Raw genomic sequence first — 19,725 nt, 5'->3', positions numbered from 1 at the left:
TTTAAGGGATTAAATCAGTGGTTGGTCAATCACCGTTTGCCTAACGGTGCTGTCTGGTTCAGCTGTTGCGATTAAACAGATTAAACAGGTCTTAATTCTTCTCGGGGATAATCATCATTTACGACGCACAACAAATGTTGTAAGGTATTTCTCAAAAAAGATGAGCTCGTTAGAGTTTAGCTTAGATCTCTACCCACAACCATGTCAGCATGTTGCAAAGGAGAAACACTGCGCTGAAACGTAGGTGGACACTGCTTCCTGTGTTTGGACCCCCCAGACTTGGATAATCCACTCACATAAACATATTTTGCTATTCTTCAACAAACAGATTAATCTTGCCACACTTTGCTGGATCATCAAACTTGCGAAACAAAGGGTTTTGCGCTCTCAGATTAGCTTAGTTTTGATAAATGTGAGTGAAGTGGGTATTACGTTAACCCCTCAGAACCCGATTCTCTACTGGACTGGATGAATGGCACTATGTGGTGCAACCTGTTGGTCTGACCGCTAACAGTTAGCAACAAACAAACTATCATTAAGCATGTTCACAGGCATTTTGAAATTGGGCTACACTTGTCGCTCGATTGGCGTGAATAATTGACACAATTTAGTCGGATCATGGTGGAGTGAAACCACCTCCTCCCCGCTAGGTGGCGACTTCCACTGTTTTACCTTGTTGTTCTTTCGCTACACTGGTTGACCTTTTACGTCACACCACAACGTAAAGCAGTAAGCCAGCGACGTAGCAGCCAAAGCTAGATCAACAGTCGCAATAGACGAGTTTACTGACGTGTTAACTCAAATTAGCATCCGCGTCGATCCAGAAATACTTTGAGGTTCCTACGGGTTTCTGGCACACACAACAGACTGTTAGCAAACAACTCGGTGGGACGCTTCTGCCTAAACCAGCAAAATATAAGGCAAATGTAGCGCACGCACTAATTAGGTTTTCTGGCGTGCATGTAAACACACGTAATGTCGTGCATTAGATTTGAGCTTCTCACAGTCAACACAAGGAGGTGCACGTCCACGTGCAGTGGCGGCCGTCCATCGCTCGCCGTCTCTGCGCACTGATCTAAAAATGGCCCCTTCATTTGGTGGTGACATGCTCGTTTTGTCTTAGGAGGGAGTTTTCATTGCGCCTGACATGAAATCTGATGGAGCACGTACGTCCTGACGGATCTGAAGTGGCGGGTTTAATTTGCTCACGTTGCAGGGGGCAAGGCCGCCAAGATGGACGCCGAGCACAAGGAAACGCCGATGGAGGGCAAACCTGAAGACTTCAGCTTCGGAATAAATGAAATAAGAAATAATTTAGCATAAAAAATAACTGTCTGGAAAGTCCCCTAAATTATTAGTCTATGACTGAACTGGAATTAGTTCTCTTCAGGCAACCGAGACCGTGTTGGCAGGAGGCAACACCAGCGCCGGTACTGGTGCGTGTCACTTTACTGATGGGAGACCGGAGCTGCTGCCAGAGGAAGAGCTGCGACTTTCACTGGACTGTTTATTTCTTTTTGGATTGGATTTTGGGATTCCGCGCCGGATGGCAGCACCGGGGAGACAAACAGGGGACTTGAAACTCTGTGTTCGTAACACAATGTGATGGTCAGTGCCAGGAGGACACAAGAGGGCTGATTCTGATGGACTGAATGACAGAGGGGAAAAAACAACAGGATCCTTTAAGCACGTTTGAGAAAGCACAGAGGTTCACTACAATATGCAGTGTGTGTGTGTGTGTGTGTGTGAGAGAGAGAGAGAGAGAGAATCATGATTCCACTATAGGAGGGCTAATTGCAATTTGTTAATTATGGGGTGCAGACAGATAGATAATATGCTAGTCATCACATAAAGATCACACTCATATTGAACAAGGGATGGTAGCATTTTTTCACTTTGTTACTGTTAATTTGCTATTAGCATCCACGTGCTAACATGGCTTTGGATGGAGAGGGATGTCGTTATAAAACTAAGTTCATGTCAGTCATTCATATCACAGTTTTAGGGCATTTAGCGCTCATTAATGACAACAAGTGATTTCTCTTGACCCCTTAAGATATAACCTTGCTAGCATGATATGTTTAGTGTTCTGAGGTTACTACTTTTTGACAGCAGTGAGGTCTGAGACGGGGTTTTTTGTGTGATGTCTTTTAAAGAGGGCAGCAACGCATGCTAATCACCCGGAACGTCTGGGCTGTTAATGTGTCTGAGTCGCCAGGGAGCAGCGTCCTTCCAGGCTGAACTTTAACCAGCGCTACACCTGTAATCAACGGGTTTACGCCCCGGCTGACTTATTGGAGAGGAATTAAAAGCCTCGCAGGGCCTCGGCGGCCAGATTGAATGTTTGTGTTGTTACCACTGAACACACACTGTCAATCATGACAGATTGCCCGAGGTGGAAGGGCAGATTAGGAGACACTTTATGGGTTTAAATCAGCTTCTTGTCAGAAACCAGCCGTGTGGGAATTAGTCTCGGCTGTTTTCGTGTGTTTCCTAAGCCCCTTATTAAATAAGCTACATTGATTAGCAGAGCTCCTGCATGGAGGACCGCTACAATTAGGGTTTTAAACTGGCCTTCCTAAATCATAGTAAACAAAGAGGTTGCTATGCTGTGGTAAATACAAGGCAACACCGAACACAAGGGAGCCCGATTCTCTCTCTCATAAAATAGTTTTGGGTTTTGACGTATGCTATCAGATTGTCTTAGCATGCAGAGCGTTGACAATTTCATCCCTCCTCTTCTCCGCCGAGTGTTCCTCCTCCGTATTTTTCGTCCATAACTGCCTCCTGTCAGAGCGTCTTGAGTGAGTTGATTGCGGGGAATAGGACAGGCCACGCATGCCCCTCATTAACCCATCAGCAGGCGCAACAGGGTTGTCAGATTGAACGATAGGCCAACATGGCCAAATATCACCTTTGTGGCTTTTCCGCCCTTTCCAGGCTGTCATTATTTTTACACACTATTTGCTTTAATTGGCGCCTTATAGCCGCCGTCTCCAGACTTTCGAAACCGAAATAGCAAATGTTATTGCACATTTTGAGCAAGAGAAACTCTTGTTTGAGGGAATAGAGAGCTGGAAAGTGTACCGACCTCATTAAGGACACACTTTAAATGAGAGTTTCAAGGTTTTTTCCCGTGGTAAGCTAATCAAACATGCGAGTGTGTATTTTATCCTGACAGCAAAGCGGCCAGTACCTATATCTCTGCATATGTGGGATATGGTGTTAAAACCAATGAAAAATAGGCTGATGTGGATTTTATTCAGAGGGATGTGGAGATCCGGGCTAAAACGTAGTATAAATATTATGTTTTTCTATTACTTTTCAATAAATCCTGCTTCTCAGGTATGACTTTCACACTTTTAATATGATCTTATGCTGCTCTGCTGTGTGAACGGGCTGACTGGCAGAATATATACTGCTGCTTTTGAATCTTAGACGTTCCGTAAAACACAAAGCCCCCCCCCCCGTCACAGAGTAAAAAGGCCATCAATATGCCGAACACATCGAATCCCTTTGACATTGGAGTTATAAAAGTTAGAGGAATACAGGAAGGTTCCTCTAACACAGGAGGACACCCACTCTCTGTCCCTCGCCAGCATTAGTGCAAGTGTCCGGGGAGTGGGCGATGATGCTAATGCTAGCCGTACTGGTTTCTTGTCCTGGATGAGGAGTTATGAGCTGACAGAGATGCCAGTCCATGATGCAGTCGTTTTTCTCAGCTGCCTGTGTTGGCGACACGGACTGGAAATAAACTCAGGGTTGTTCTGACCCTGATGGAGAGGCTCTCTGCCGTGATGGGCCACGCGGTAACGAGCCGCCGTCTCACCGTTGGCATAAACAAACGTACTTGAGTGGCGAGCGCATTCTTGCTCCACTCGTTAAACTCACACACCTCCATTTGGTCCCAGACAAACGAAGCCCACGCTGACTTCGCACGGCCCCAGCGAACCATCAAAGCCCCAACTTGGACTCTTTGGTGTAGAGCTACAGACCGAACCCTCGAACCCCGCGGCGTCCATACCGCAACGTTAAAGGTTCTGCAAGCGCCACACACTCTCGACAAATCCCAGCTGCCTACTGGGTTCTGTGGAAGAGCATTAGAACTACAAGGAAGGCGGAGAGAAGAACCCAGAGGGCACGTATGGCTGCGATGTTGGATATACATTATGCAGGATGGGGTGGGGGGAAAAGGGGGCAATCATGCTGCAAAGGCAGAATAAATGATCAGAAGTGTTGAGGGTGAGCCTGTAAGCTGGATAGCCTATTAAGCCCGTCTTACTGACTTGTTATAAACAGTCAGCGAGTCTTAATCAGCCAACCGTGTGCTTGCCGCCTGAACTCGCGCCGCCTCAGTCAGACGCGTCAAAGGATTTAGAAGACTTTATTGTGCCAAACGACGAGTGATTGCAGTCGGCGTTGGGGGCTCTGGGCCTCTGGGTGCTCCCCAAGTGAAACCTTAGCAGCATGCCAGATTAGGAGGGGGCAAATTAAAAGTCCCAAATCACAATATTGATCTCTTTCTAAGCCGCGTGTCAGCACAGAGGGAGAAAAGCGCTTTAAAAGAAAAAGAAAAAAAGCGAGCCAGGCTATTATCCCGTTAATGTGCGCGCTATGGCAACCGGTGGGTGGAGCAGAACAGAGCAAATAAGTTGCCAGAACTCAGAAGCAGAAAGTCGAAATCTCCTTGGACGCGTTCTCGCATGCTGGCCACCATCTGATCGGGACCGCTAGCAGGTGGCGATCATCTGACAGCTCGGCCCCGTCACTTCGCCCAGGACATAACACCTCCGGGCTAATGAGACGCTGGCGTGGCGAGCCATTGATTTCTGGCCCTCGGGTGCTCTGCCTCTGCCAGATCAGCGACGGTCACAGACCGCTGGTGTCAGACCAGCGCTATGGAGTCGGACATTTGGTGCCAACGCCTCACTCTTCATATAGAAACGCTTAGCGGCTTTTCAGTTAACGAAGGCAAACTCCAAACACCAACTTTGAGGTCTTTTCACAAACAAAAGATGCCAGTTTGCGGTAATCTCCATCAGTCTTGATGCCATTTAAAACCTCCGACTCAAATTATCTGCACATAAACAGCTAAACCGCCTCAGTCAGAGCTGCCACCCCACACCTCAGGGTGCCAGTGGCTCTGTGAGAAACCGGGCGCAATATTGTGAGCTGATGTGTTACGTTGTCGCAGGTTTCACACCCAGGATCCCTCCCAGCCGTTATTCACACACAGACAGGCCATTGTTAGTCCACATCCAACGAACAAACAGATTTGTCCCGTATATCCAGCATACGTCGAGGTGGTAATAATGGAGATCTGTGCCTTACAGCAGATCATCACTATGCTACAGTATTCCATTTCACAAATCTCCTCTCACCTCTGCGGAGCAGATGGCTTGTAAAGGAAAAAAAAAAAAAAAGCCAACCAGCAATCATATGTGCAATAAATGGTGCTGGATATGTTCCTGTGGAGTGACTACAGATGGTGCGCTGATAGTCTTGCGTCTGAACGCACAGTTTGGACACACCTTTTATATCACCCAGAGGGGATTTTCAACGCGGGCCTCGTCACCGCCGAGTGCCAATTAAGGGACGGTTCTAAAAGACCCGTAAATCAACGAAGAAATGACTGTTTTTTTTGTTCTTTAATGTGTTAGAGGGCCAGATGCTAACGAGCGGGCGGGACGTATGGGCTTCTTTAAAGTAAACTGGATTTGTATGTTCCAATCAGACGCGACGCGTGTTTGTTGTGATCAGATCTCTCCACACAGTCGGCGTCACCTCATTTTCCTTCCGTTGTTGTGCTCCGCAGGCCCACTGCGGGTGTCGGCGCTCGCTCTCGTTAGCTGCCTCCTCGAAGGAAAACCGCATCACAGCGAGGTGAAATGCAACACATAAAGAATTGAAGCCTGTGACTCGCACAAAAGAAAAAAAAATCACCATCTGCTGCTATTTGTCATGCAAAGAGAATCTGTGCACCGCAAATGAAACACCGGAGCCTTAGTGGATTTCCAAAGCGCGGCCTGATGGCGGAGCAGAATTGTGGCGCTTCCGACACACCTGCGCCTTTATTTACGGCTCAGACGGCAGGAGCGCTGCTTTGAGGACAGATTTGAGGCTGGATAGGAGGGAGAGTTTGTTTGCTGACAGCGGGGGTCAGAGACACCTAGCGAAACACGAGGTGGGACAAAATGTCGCGCATGACGAGGAAGCAGAGCTTTAGAAGCTATAGTCTGGAGCCAAATGCAGATAAGAGCGTCTGAATCAGGAGTTTGTGTTGAACTCACAGTTCCTGGGAACTACAGAGGTCAACACTCCAGATCAAAAGTGCTACATAACTTTAAGCACAAGTGCTGCCGAGTGAACCGAAGCGTGACAATGGTTGACCCTGCTGCCAGCCATTATTAGAAGCTGCATATCACGGCGCCACCAGCCTGGGTTCAGCTGGAGACGCTTCTACTGCAGCCCAGGTCTCACGGACGGACGGACGGAGGGACGGACGGGAACATGTCAGACGTGATTGGTTGTTTCCCCCCCCCGGCTTTAAGACGTAACGCCGCTGCGAAACTTTCAACATTTATAGTAAAGACTTGATTAAAACGTCCTCCTTTATTCATTGACATGTTATTTTCTGCATCTGCCAGCAGCTAAATAAATAAAAAATTACGAATAATACAAAGCGGTCTGCACCAGACATGTGCTTTTGATGCTTTTAGCTTCTATTTTTTCTTCTTTTCTTCCCTCGCGGCGAACAAACTCAAACGTAGACGTAAACCGTGGTTTTTGTTCGCGTATCACTCGTGGGGGAAAAGATAATTGACTTCATGTGTGGGCGCCTGCAGGTTCTGAGAAGGTCAACTCAAGGACCGTTGCCTTCTGCTGCACCACTTTTTACTCGTGTCCTGTTCCTGTTATCTGCTAACCAACAAAGGCAATACTTCCTGCAATGCTTCAGTCGGATAATTACACCTTTTAGATCCGTGCTTATTGTATAAATAAGTTATCATCTCTCTTGTGGACTTTATCGGGACCAGAAGGGCTTCTTGGGGAATTTTATCTTCAGGGAAATCCAACAGTTCTTTAGTTTCTTTTTGTCTCCTGAGAATGATGCTGCTGCTCATTAATCCGGTCCATTGTTGCGTCCCCGAGGGCCGAGATGTGTGGTTCCTCTGTGCTGTAGACCGATTAGCGCTGATAAGCAGGGGGTCCTACTCCTGATCTGAATGGTTTCTATAGATGCACAGTGGGATCCCGCAGCCAAGAGACCTGTTATACTGAGAATGGGTAAATGTTTCCCATCAGGGAGCAGACAGAACAATGAAGAGAACATTAGCATTAGCTTCATTGTTTTATTATCCGAACAAATTATGTTTATGATCTTAAATAGGCCATCATGGTAACCGGTTCCTTTGATTTAGAGCCACAATTTGCCTGATTAAAATGCAAAATCCAAAGTTTTGGCTCCGTGTGTATTGAACACTCGCTTTAAATCGCATTTTGGAGGCAAAAGAATCTGGATTTTCAGATCTGTGGGGCGTTTTAATAACTGCGGCCACCATTGTATGCATTTCAAAAAGAATGAGACATTACTGGTCAGAAATTAGCAGGGCAACAATGTTGCTGCTTTGAGAGGAAGTATTTATTCAGCTGTTTATTGCATCGCAATCATTTTGAAGCACTCATCAAAGTGGAGTCTTTGACCTCCTCGTAGAGTCACTGAAGTCTAATTTGGTGTGACTCCAGCAGAGCAGAGCCGGGCTGAGGCCTCCTCCTCCACCAGCTCAGCCTCTTCCTTATTGTTACCTGTCATCTGCCTGTTCTTTTCACGGAGAGAGAAAAAAAAAGCGAGACGGTGTGCTGTGGAAAATTGGTCCAGGCAAGACATCGCGGTACTGATCGGCGCCCCCGCCTGCACTCCCATCTGGGGGCGAGAGTGTGAGGAGATCGATGGTGGATCGATACTCTCCGGATAATTTGACAAGTGCTTTCAACTCCACGTGCCCCCACCTGTGCGTATCTTGATTACTGATTAAGAGGATCCCTGCAGGACCTGACCTGCAGTTGAAGGACTCAGTGGCGACTGGAACTACAGACTCAAGCACTTGTAAGACCAGCAATTGACCTGTCATCTCTTCACACACCCCCCAACTCTGTTATTTCTCTGCTGTCTGTCTCCTGGTCTTTTTTTGTTGTTGCACAGCTCAAATAAAGACACCACAAGATCGAGTGGGCTCGCTACAATGGTCTGAAACATGCTAGCAGGCTCGCTATTCATGTTGCCTCTCACTCAGGACGTTTTTCTCAGAACATATACCAACTGGACCAGAAACAATCATCCCCCACGTGCCAGTAGGAACCCATCACCTGCCCACTGACAAGACAACTGAGCTATTTGTCTTCTTTTTGTCCCCATTAGCCACATTTCACAGGGACTTTTCTCTAGATCCCACCCCCACCTCATCAGTTATCCAGGCTTTGTCTCGGTCCTGTCGTGCCGCCACGACAGGGCTCAAAGGTGTCACGGAGGGAAATGTCAAATTAAGGCGAAGGATTTAATCTGGGAGCGGCCTAATGCCTTTCACATCCGTTCCCAGAAGATAGGAAGCGGCGCAGGATGAATTCCAAAGCGCCGAAATGCCAGGATGACTGGAGATCAGGGCCGTGTGGAGCGTCGCACTCGCAACCTTCAGTCTTGTATCACCTGTAACCACAACCTTAATACATCATCCCTCCATCGCCACGTGGGCCTGATGAGGATCACAGGGGGGGCTGGAGGTGATCCCAGCAGTCAGGAATCCCCCCTGGACAGGTCACAGGACCTTTTTCTTTGCGCCAAAATCGAAAATTGATTGGCCTTGACGGCCTTCCATCTTGTGTAGATTAAAATTATAATCGATCAAGGGTTGAGGGTGTAAACCCAAGCGGGGCGATCGTCCAAACCACAGAGCGGCTGATGAAATGTCCCCTGCACCGACAATCTGCAGCTGTTTGATCACGGGGCTGAAAGCCTCTTTTCTTTTTTGTTAATTCTACCCGGGAACGCCAGCGGGAGAAACACGCGCCTTTTGGAATGAAGGGGGTCAAATTGTTCCGCCCTCATAGTCGTGACAAAAAAACCGCCGCCACAGCGTGAGGAACGTCTGGATAAGGCTGTGAATCAGCGCCCCCTGAGGAGAAATCAAATCTGACAAAAGGACTTCAGAACGCTGCGTGTGTGGGGGGCAGGGTGGGTAATTTCATTTTGAGGACAGTAAGGAAGCAGTCAGGAACACGGAACGACCTTTAAATCTGTCTATTTATTCATCTCAGATTTTGGAAATTGTGTTACAGTTGGAATGGTGGGGGGGTGGGGGGGGGGGGGGTTACTGGACTTCTAAGTCATCTCCCACTCACCCGCCGACCTTTGCATAAATTTACCCAAACCTGTCTTTTCAGCTTCTTTGTATTGACAGTTTCTCTGCAGGAGAACAAACTCCTCCGGGCCATCGCGCTCAGCTCGCAACAGCAGCGTCGGTCCCTCCGGATCTCCGGACGCATTACAAAGCGCTTCACGTGAAACCTATTATGTAAATGTATGTAGCTATTTGCATGAACAGTATGTTGTACTTTTGTAAATGAAAATTCTGCGCGCTCCCTAATGAACCCTGCAGTGGGAGGGGGCAACTGAGGTTCAGGTGTGGTTACAGACCTCCTTCCTCCACCTTGAGATGGCCCCAGGACCTATGGTTTCGTTGGCATTTGCTGTTTTGGGTTTGTCATACCTCGATCTTTAACTGGAAGATTAAATTAAAGTGACATTTAAATACAGCGGCGGATTTATACGCTCCCCTGGGAAATCATTAACTCAACACCGTGAATCAGTTGAGCCCCCACGTTATTGAAACGGCAGCAAACACGTATTCGCTGGCCCCGGCGTGCGCCCGCGTTACCTTCATTCACGATGATTTAATTACGTTGACCCCAGATGTCGGACGTTATCTCCTGAAATTTCCGTTTCGGGAAAGAAGAAACTTTTTCCCCGTAACTTAAATTTATATTCAGGTTGTGATATAAAAGAAAATTACAGTCATTTGCTTACAACAAGCACGTTTTCCTGATGGTATTTTGTTCGGATTTTCTGCAACAACAAACAAGAAAGACGACAAAAAGAAAGCCGCAACAAAGACGCGGACAACAAAAAGGATTGATTTCCTGGCAAAAAGACCGGGTGCAGTCAGAAGCGTTTTAAATATAGAAAACATTAGCATGCGCTAGCAGTTTGTTGCTAGCTGACCCGCTTGACCTCTGCCGGGTCAGCGGAATTAATCACATGCTTTTATGGTAGCACAAAAACAATCCAATAAAATCACTAATCAAGCTTGGTTTGATTTTAGACGTCAACACAGTTACCCAAAATAGTTGTCTTAAAATAAATAGTGTACCAACTGGGGCTCGTGTGTTCCGACTTTCTCACAATTTCTGGAGCAAAAGAGACAATTTTCTGCCTTTAATCATATAATACGACTATCTTTTTCTGTAAAAAAAAACTGGGGTTGCACAGCACTTTTATCTCCTGCAGAGCCACATGAAGTCATTTACGTTCCTTTGATGCGTTCCGCTCAGGATACCAGGAGGTGAGACCCAAGGTTCCAGGAAGGAATCTTTGATTCAAACTCTGGGTTTAAACCAGCAGATGAGGCCTTTGGGTGATACAACATGAATTATAGTGAGGTTCAGAGGAAAAACCGAAACACTCTTTTGGACTGTCATGATGTACAGTCGGAGGATTTGCTTTATTCAGAGTGTTCGGGAATGATAAATGTCAGGATTGGTTGTTGCATTATATTCATTTGTTGTTACCCAAACAACCCTAAAGACGTGAATAGAAATGATTTTCTCCGCAGTTTCTGGTCATTTCTTTGATAAAGAATTCCAGTTGTGCGGTGATATTTGTTTGCCTCCGCCAGCCCGACACCAAAGCAATAACCCTTATCGAACTGTCAGACGCTCGGCTTTGTTTTTCATTTGCATAAATGACAGTGTGACATTTTTCCATAACAGTGAAAAGGACTCATTTTAAATTCATGTCTGTCTCACATGTGACCAAAAGACTTTCCTAAGTATGGGTGGAGCTGCTGGAGCAGTTAAGCCACTCACCAACAACCCATAGGTGCTTTAGGGTGATGGTGACAATGTGCCAAACTCAAATGGAGGGCAGGAAGTGGAGAACAGTGCCTGGAAATGATGAATTCAGACTATGTTTCGCTATGTTTCCAGTAATATCATTACACACAGGTCTGTACTTTTGCCAGTTATGTATAGTTTAATTACTGTATAGTTTTATTACTGTAGCTTCAGGAGGTTTTTAAATCCACACAGAAGCTGAATTTTTTCTAAAATCCCCCCCCTTTGCGAGTGACTACTGTACTGTCAGTACAGCCATGGACATCACAAATCATCTTTTTGGCACTTCCTGCTTCCCCCCTTCCCACTCACACACACACACACACTCCTGCAACCATGACGTCATCTGCAAATCACCCATAGAGGGCAGTCACTCACGTTTTTGCAACACAATGCAAATTAAAATATTTTGAACCTTAACAGTTGGAGCAGTATCACTCCACAAAGTCTATACTTCATACCCCAAAAACATGTGTTTTCAAGACAAAAAAACTGCTTTTGTTGTTTAGTTACTCTTTAATGACAGCGGATTTCTGATAAATGTGATGATCTCTGTTGATTATCAGCGGTTTCAGTCCCGCAGTCTCGGTGTGAAACATCAACGGGGCTTATTTTGTATGCTGGTGCAGGTGTGTGTTTGGATCCTGTGTTGGGTGAATTTGAATGCTGTGACTTGTGTAGCAGCCTGTTCTCTGACTCAGGGTGACCATCTGCTCCGGCTCTGACAAAACGCTGACGTTTCTGCTGCGCTCGCTGTGTCAAAATGTTGCCTCCGTTCATGTCGAGCTAATTTTCTCCCCCCATCAAATGACTAAAACACCAGTGGGACCATGATGAGGGCCCAGAATTATCTGTATCAGGACCATCATCCTATACTTACCGACCCCCCCACGCCTGCCCGCATCCCTCTGTGGCGTCTCTCGGCTGGTCAGCGCATCATTGGCAGCCCTCTGTCACATCAGTCTTGCTGTTAGTTATGGGGTCCCTCTCCATCTGTCAGCAACAGTGGCCTTCTGGGAATCTTGACCAGTTTTTGACCCGCCTTTGAGTAAATCCCCCACCCCCCAGGCGAGCCGCTGCTGAAACCTCTCAGAGCCGAATACGTCTAAATCCCCAACTGGACTGAAGGGTCCGTTGTAACAGGATGCAAAACAGTCCATCACCGTCTCTTTTCTCTCTAAAATATTTGATTACTTTTATAAATTCGCCACACGAGGCTGCAGGTCCGGAGGGGAGGTGGGGATTCATTCACTCACACATATATTCATTTATCAAGCTGTCTCAGAAGGGGTAAACGACAACGCCGCCCAGCTCGGGAGCGGTCCACAGGGAGGAGCGGGAGGTGTTAGTGGCTGACAGCGGGGCCAAACCATCAGGGCCCCGCCCCTTCGGCTCTGATGGCGCCCCGTGGTATCGTTGTCATCCTCTAACCTGAACGGGGACAGTTAAGGCTCCACCTAAATCCTTTAGTTCTTCATTATATTTCCCCTTTTTTAAGTTTTGTTTCTGCTATTTTTGCATTTAGGCCTCTGAAAGAGAGTCTCCGATCACAAAAATTCCTTCTTCCTCTCGATTAACTTGGTATGCAAATAAAGACCAATGGAAACTGATAGAATTTTTTCTAAATCTTAAGAGTAATTAATGATCACAACTTCTTTCTCATATTCCTGTGCACCAGCTGGGTCCACCTGAACAGCCTTCAGAGGAAACTACTGCCCATTCCTCCTCTTAGCTTTGTTTTCTGTGCGCAGGTAGAAACAAATTCCAATTCATGAAGAACCAAGGGCAGCAGCAAATATAAAAGCAATAAAAGATTTCCAGGAGATCTTATCCCAGCTCTCATTTGCAGGCATCACACTGCAAAGCATGCATCACGCTTTTGTCCTTGAGACATTTTCCTCCCTCCATCCCTCCTTTAATACTTGCCCTATCACATGAAAAATGTGATTAAACTGTTGTAGCAGGAAAAACTGCAGCCATATTCCCACAGCCTATCTTTCTGTCTGAAAATATACTCTCCTGCACATGCTTGGCTTTTTTGCTCCTTGTAGTCTAAGCATTCCCATGCATGTTTTATTAAAATTGTCAATTACTGTAATGTGCAAAAAAAGGGGCCAAAATGAGATAAAATGTAATAAATGTTCTGCTTTCTGAAAGTTCCCTCAGGGAAATAATGTGACAGAAGCACCTGTTTGAGGCTACACAGACATACACACACACACCATTGTACTTCTATCTTTATGAGGACTTCCATGGACATAATAGATTACTCAGCTCCCTAACCTAACTGTAACCATCCTAAATAACCCCCTAACAATCACCTAAACCAAATTCCAGCTTCAACCTTAAAATCATGTCTTAACCCTCCATTGAAGTTGTGAGGACCACCAAAAAAATGTCCTCACTTTGTCAGTAGAATGAGTATTGTGGTTCCCTGTCTGTAGCACGCACACAAACGCAAAGACTTTGTCACGTTTTCTCTTTGGAGAGACAAATTACATTATCCAGCCTAACCCTCCCATATATATAACTCCCTAACTCTAACCCCCGTCCTAACCTAAACCCAATTCTTACATCAATATTATCCCTCAAACTGTCCATTGAGGTCGTGGCGCCCAGCAAAATGGCTCCACTTTACCACCATGGCCCCATTTTGCTGGTAGAATGAGGACCTTAGTTCTCACTATGCGAGGAGACACACACACCCGTACGCACACACACACGCGCTGAACACCGTGTTTCTTGTGTGTACAGTCTGCCACGGACAGACTGGAAGTCAGATAGGAGAAGTGTGGAAAGGAGAAGTCGATGATAGGAAAATGGGATTAAGGCCGGACTGAAAGGACGGAGCGAGAGAGTGATGGATGGAGGGAGAAAAGATGAAATGCCGAGAAACAGCAAGGAAGGCAGGATCGGTGTGAGAAATGGATGGACGGCCGGAGCCAGGGAGGAAAAGAGAGGCAGGGAAGATAGAAGCAGCGACAGAGTGAGAGATGGCCGGCTTGATGGTGCTGCTGCCTCCCTGGCCTTAAGCTTTCATGATGGATGGCGTGTTTTTTTTCCTTCCTATCTGGTGTGTCATGTCTGACCGTGCACTGAGGAGCTGTGTTTAGTGACCACTTCAGGACAGAGCAGATGCTTCAGTGAGGGTTGAGAGAAGAGGAAAAGGAGCACGCGAAGCAAAATCCCCCGAGATTTGTTTCCTTTTCTGGGAGCTACCATGACAGCAAAGACAGGCACTTAATGTGGAGGAGCCAAAACAGCTGCAATAAGGTTAACAGCTCTCACTTTATTGGCTCCTAAACGTTACAATTAATATTTCATACATTAACAAGCATTTGAATGTGGTTAGCCGCTGTTCTAATGACTCGTTTGTTTTTCTAGAATGTTTCGGGAAGACATTGTTTATGTCATTTCCAACAACGGGCGGCTGGCGCGTCCTGTGATCCGCAGTGTTCCGTGTATTCTTTTTTCAATTTTTCAGCTCAAACAATAACAGGCCTCAATTAACTAAACTAAATAATTTAGCAAAGACTGTTGCATCTTTTGACTCACAAAACCCTGGGAAAAAAATGAGGGTAAAAAACAGTTTTAGACAACAAATTGGCTCGTTCCCTTCAGCTGGGAGTAATGTTTTATTAAAAGCATGCTTTGTTTTTACATCCTATAACAATTTTTAGATTTAATATCACTTTAACACAATTGTTCCTCCTAAACAGCTTGTTCTGAAATAAATGATGGTTCATGCGAGGTATAATTGCCAATAAATCCAATGGGAATAAAACAAATGTTAGAGGTTTAGACGGATTTATGTGAGTGTGCTGATTTAAGAGCATGCATTACTGCCCGCATCGACATGAGATCACACCGACGGCTCCTGGAAAGATCACAACATATCTGGCTACACAGCCGAACACGTGTAAGCTAGCTAATTTGTCTTTGTTTGTACTAAAATTTTCCATTACGGTGTCCCATTATGCAGCACAGGAAGAATGTTTGGCGATGTTAGGAACATAAATTATATCAGGAGAGTTAAATCAAAGGTACGATTTTCCACATCTCCAACCTGGTTTGAGGTCCTTGAAGAAGCTGCACGTCGCATCAGCAGTCCAATCATTTCTAAAGAAAAAGAGAGAATAAACCAATTCTGTTTGCGGAAGGGATCGATGTGGGTGAATTGAAGTTTAGGAGAATGGAAAATCAAATCTGAATGATTCCATCACCACTGTTTCCACTTAGAGGAATGTGCCCGTCATGTTTGGTAATACGCCCGTCAAAGTGGATTATTCCTCCTGCACCCGGGGGCCAAATCTTGTTTATGCCATTATCTCTTTGGATCCACTTAGTTGAGACAACTGGAGGAGTCACAGTTGCATCAAAGTCAAAGTGGGGGATTTTTGGGTTAGCTGTTATTATCATCACCACAGCCTGAACCCACTTCTATGAATATTGTCAGCACTGTCGAGGCAGAGTGAGCATTAAAAAAAATTAAAAAACAGAGTTTATCCCAAGGACTTCACTGACGCTCCTCTTCTGACCCGCGTTATTATATCTGCTTATTTACACTTGGTTCCTGTGAATCGTAGTGGAGTGTATGTTAAAGTTGCTGCCTGAGGTGAAAAAGAATCGTGGCAGTTGATAGAGGAGCTGAAGCACTGGAGAAGAAGCGCAGAGATGGGAGAAAGAGAGTCTTTTACCCAGCTTTACAGTCTTCAGCGTGGATGAGAGGGAGGTTGTTTCCAGAGAGACTTTTACAGAAATATACCTGCAGCTCTCTGACTTCAGCTCTCAAGAATGGAGACCTATGTTATGACACACAGGTGTGGGCGGGAGACACGTAATAAAGGAGCAAAATAAATCTGGGTACAGGTTAAAGGCTTTGGATGGATGGAGCGTGGTACCGTGGAGTTAAGCACATCTGCACCTCTGCTTCTTGGGTAGGATTGAGTGAGACACGAGAGCCTCAAAATTCCTCATTATTTTGATCTTAGATTTACAAACCATTTAAAATATCAATGAGAGGTCCTCATACAGAGCTCTGAGGTGCCCCATATCCCACATCAGAAAATATTACCTTCATTCTCATCATGTACTTAAATATTTACAATCTCAACATCTTCAGCCAGTCTTAGAGATACAACATAAACAGGTTTATGAATACGTAAGATTCACATAATTTCTAAATGAGAAGGTTATAATCTACAACTCCTAACGGAAAGCCACCACCTCCTTTTACCTAATTAAATGTCGAGAAATGCTTAGTTTTTCTTTGAGTACTTAAAAAAATAAAAAAAAGGTTATTTGAAAAGATCCGTGCTCAGCACATTTAGCTCATGAGTGCACCTGTTATTGCCCCAAATATCACTGAGCAAACCATTTAAAAAGGCTTTAAAAACACGCCTCATTTTATCTCCATAAGAAAGACGCTTTTATTTTGGAGGTCATCTGGAGCAAAAGTCAGGTTTTTTTTTATGAATTTGTTATACAAAAGTATTGTTTCTGACCTGGATACAATGGTTCAACCTTTTTAAAACCATATTTACATAACTGGGACAGACTGAGTCCAACTTCTCCGACAGCCGAAATGACCTCGCGGCTTCTAAACTCGGGATAATATCTGACAACTTCCAGCGGAGGTCGAAGCCGCTAACTTCGCAATTTAATTGAGTGTTTTTCTGTTCCGATGTTCCCTGCAGACAACTCTACCAACTTACCAAACAATCTGGTCCAGCCTTGCCAAATCTCAGGCCCTGATGATGAAATGGATTTACTTTGAATTTCCCAGGGCCTTTAAATTGAAGGGTCACACTATTCTCAAATGGAAGGAGGGGAGGTTAGACGCTCCTGTGTCAAATTACCTGGTGGCCTGTGGCAGCGGAAGACAGATTACTGACAGAAATTCCGCTGGTTCCTTAGCAACTACAGGGCCCTGCCTCCAAATTCTTTACAAAAGGAGCAAAGAAAGCCAAGCTGAAGCGAAATCTAGCGTCCAGATTAAGGTCCATTTCATAGTATCATTTGATGCCAACTTGAAACCCAAAATGACCATCCATAGCTTAGCTTTGTGAATTCTTGGTTTGAACAGTTTCTGTGGCCTTTAAAGTCACTGGAGCTGAAATCTTCTTTAAGGATGATACATTAATCCAAGCTAATTAATCTTTAAGTCAGAAGCTTGCAGACTGTTCTTTAGTTCCCTTGAAAGTGTATTAATTTTAAAGAGAGAAAGAGGATTTGACATATTTCAGGCATGCGTAGCGATGTCTGAACGTGTGCGCTCCGCAGGCAAAGTAAATTAAAGCACAGGGACCTAAATCATTTAAACGAGGCGGCTGCCTATATATTCTTTACATTATTCCCTTTCATTAAGGGGATCGCAGGGGTAATTAATATTTAAAGTCAACCTTCGCATTGAAAGGTTCACAAATTAGCTCTCAGCTGGCTGGATCCGATCGGGCCGCACCATTTCTTCTTTTGTCAGGTGACATTTGTTTTTGATCTCATATAGATGTCACACGGCGCAGGTAAAACTCGCAGACAGAAACACTGAGACCTTTGCTGACCCAACGTCCCCGCATTACAAATCTCATACTAAAACCGTCATTGGCTGGCAGCAGAGAGAGAGATGAGAGATTGGTTCTGAAGGTGAACAAGGCGCCAGAGATTTATGAAAAAGCTCTGGCGCAGACCTGTTTGTACTTGGGACACCAAGTCAGGAGTTATTTAATTCTTTACCATTTTTCTTCTGCCTTGAAACCTCCAAATGGAATATAGAACTCGCTGAATGAGTTCTTCTTCCACCATGTCAGTGATGTGTGCGGCGGGGGAAAAAGCATCCTATAAACTCTTCTGATTGATTCTCATGCCGACTTTTAGTTCCCCAGATCTTGAGACGACAATGTTTCCATCTTCTAATCAAATCAATCGGACGACCTGGATCCCAAAAATCAAGGTCCAGGGCCGTAAAAGATCCGATATGTTAAAGAAAGCGAATAAATAAAGAGGCTTAAATTACTAACCTGGATGGCCTCATCTCCTGCCAACCCTAAAAGCCTCTTATTCTTCATCATGGACCAATCAGAAGGGCCCCAGTTGAGGATCTCAACCTTGTATGAGGTCAACAACTCAGCCAGGAGCATAAGAGCTTTAAAAGTATCATGAAAAGTTTAAAAAACCAATCATGCCTGTATTCCACTAAAACGCACGATTTGACTGTTTGCAAAAAGCATCGCAGGACAATTGAGGCAGATGAGCAGCGAGCAGATAAAATGTCAAGGTGACGTTCGGAACATTACCGCAGTTCAGACCCGTGTCAGCTAAATTTGAATAAAATGGTTGGACTAAAGGCAGGGTGGGGGGTGAGGGGTGGGGGGGAGTACTTGCTTCACAGTTTTATGTCCCCAGAATGTATAAAGAGGGACGCGTTGACCTCATGTTCAGCCAGGAAGGACAACAGATAATGTTGCCTACAGCAGCTCAAAGCTGAGCCCATTTCACATCAGAACCATCCAAAATAAAACACTTTCCTCTTCCTGACAACTTGTTCCGCGCTCGACTCTTTGCTGCCGCGCTAACGAAGCCAGACGCAGATTGCTTTGGACGTGAGATGCGCCGCATTATTCTTTTTAATTAGGGACCTGATGCTTCGAGGCCCTAAACAGTAACTCTAGATAATAGTGTATTCATGTCCAGTTAATCAAAATCCTGTTGGCAGATAATGGCTGCCGGGGGCTCCGCAAGGTTTGTTGAAATTTAATTACCAAGACCATGAATTTTCCACTGTCCGTCGCTTCTTCGCTGGTGAAAGAGGACTGGAACAACGGCCAGTTTGAGCTGGACTATGGCGATGTCGCCCGTCTGTCCCTGGGGGTATTAAAGGTTGTTGCTGGGGCTAATAACTGAGCTGGTAGTTGGCTCAAAAAGTTTAACAGACTCTAGGTCACTGTTGATCGGTTGTACATCGTCACCGGTTCATTTGGAACTCTTGATTCAAGCAATAAAGGGTTAAATCTGTTGCGGGGGGTCTTTTTTTGTTTGTTTGTTTCCAACCGCTTCCTGCAAAAGAGCAAATGATTTCTGGATCCACGTCTCTTCTCTCTCAGCCCGCCGCCGTCCAGACAAACAAATGGAGCCCCAGTCCAGAGCGCGAGCCTAATGCACCACGGAGAGGACATTAGAAACACATATCCTGTTTTATTAATGTGGTCAATACAGTCCATTAGGCCACGGATTTGAAAAGCCACAGAGCCTTTTTCGCGTCCATTAATATTTCCCTCTGACCCACGTTAATCTTGTTTTTATTCTCCCAAAGATCGCAATGTTACTTTCCATCCGGCAGGCTGTACACCAACATGGAGATGTCTATCAGATTTGTATGGTATTTTTGTGTTTATATTATATTTCCCGCCGAGTGGTGAGACGTGTAATGGATATATACGGTTTGTTTTTTTTAAATGTGAGAGAGGTCAACGCTAAACACAGACACCACGTTTGTCTCGCCTCATTGAATCTTCGAGCTGACAGAAAGAATTGTGGGTCTCTCTTCATTTGGCGTTGCATGAG

This window comes from Takifugu flavidus, chromosome 20, assembly GCF_003711565.1.
Source record: "Takifugu flavidus isolate HTHZ2018 chromosome 20, ASM371156v2, whole genome shotgun sequence".
NCBI lineage: Eukaryota > Metazoa > Chordata > Actinopteri > Tetraodontiformes > Tetraodontidae > Takifugu > Takifugu flavidus.
The sequence above is the reverse complement of the archived record's forward strand: the minus strand, read 5'-3'. Positions refer to the sequence as shown.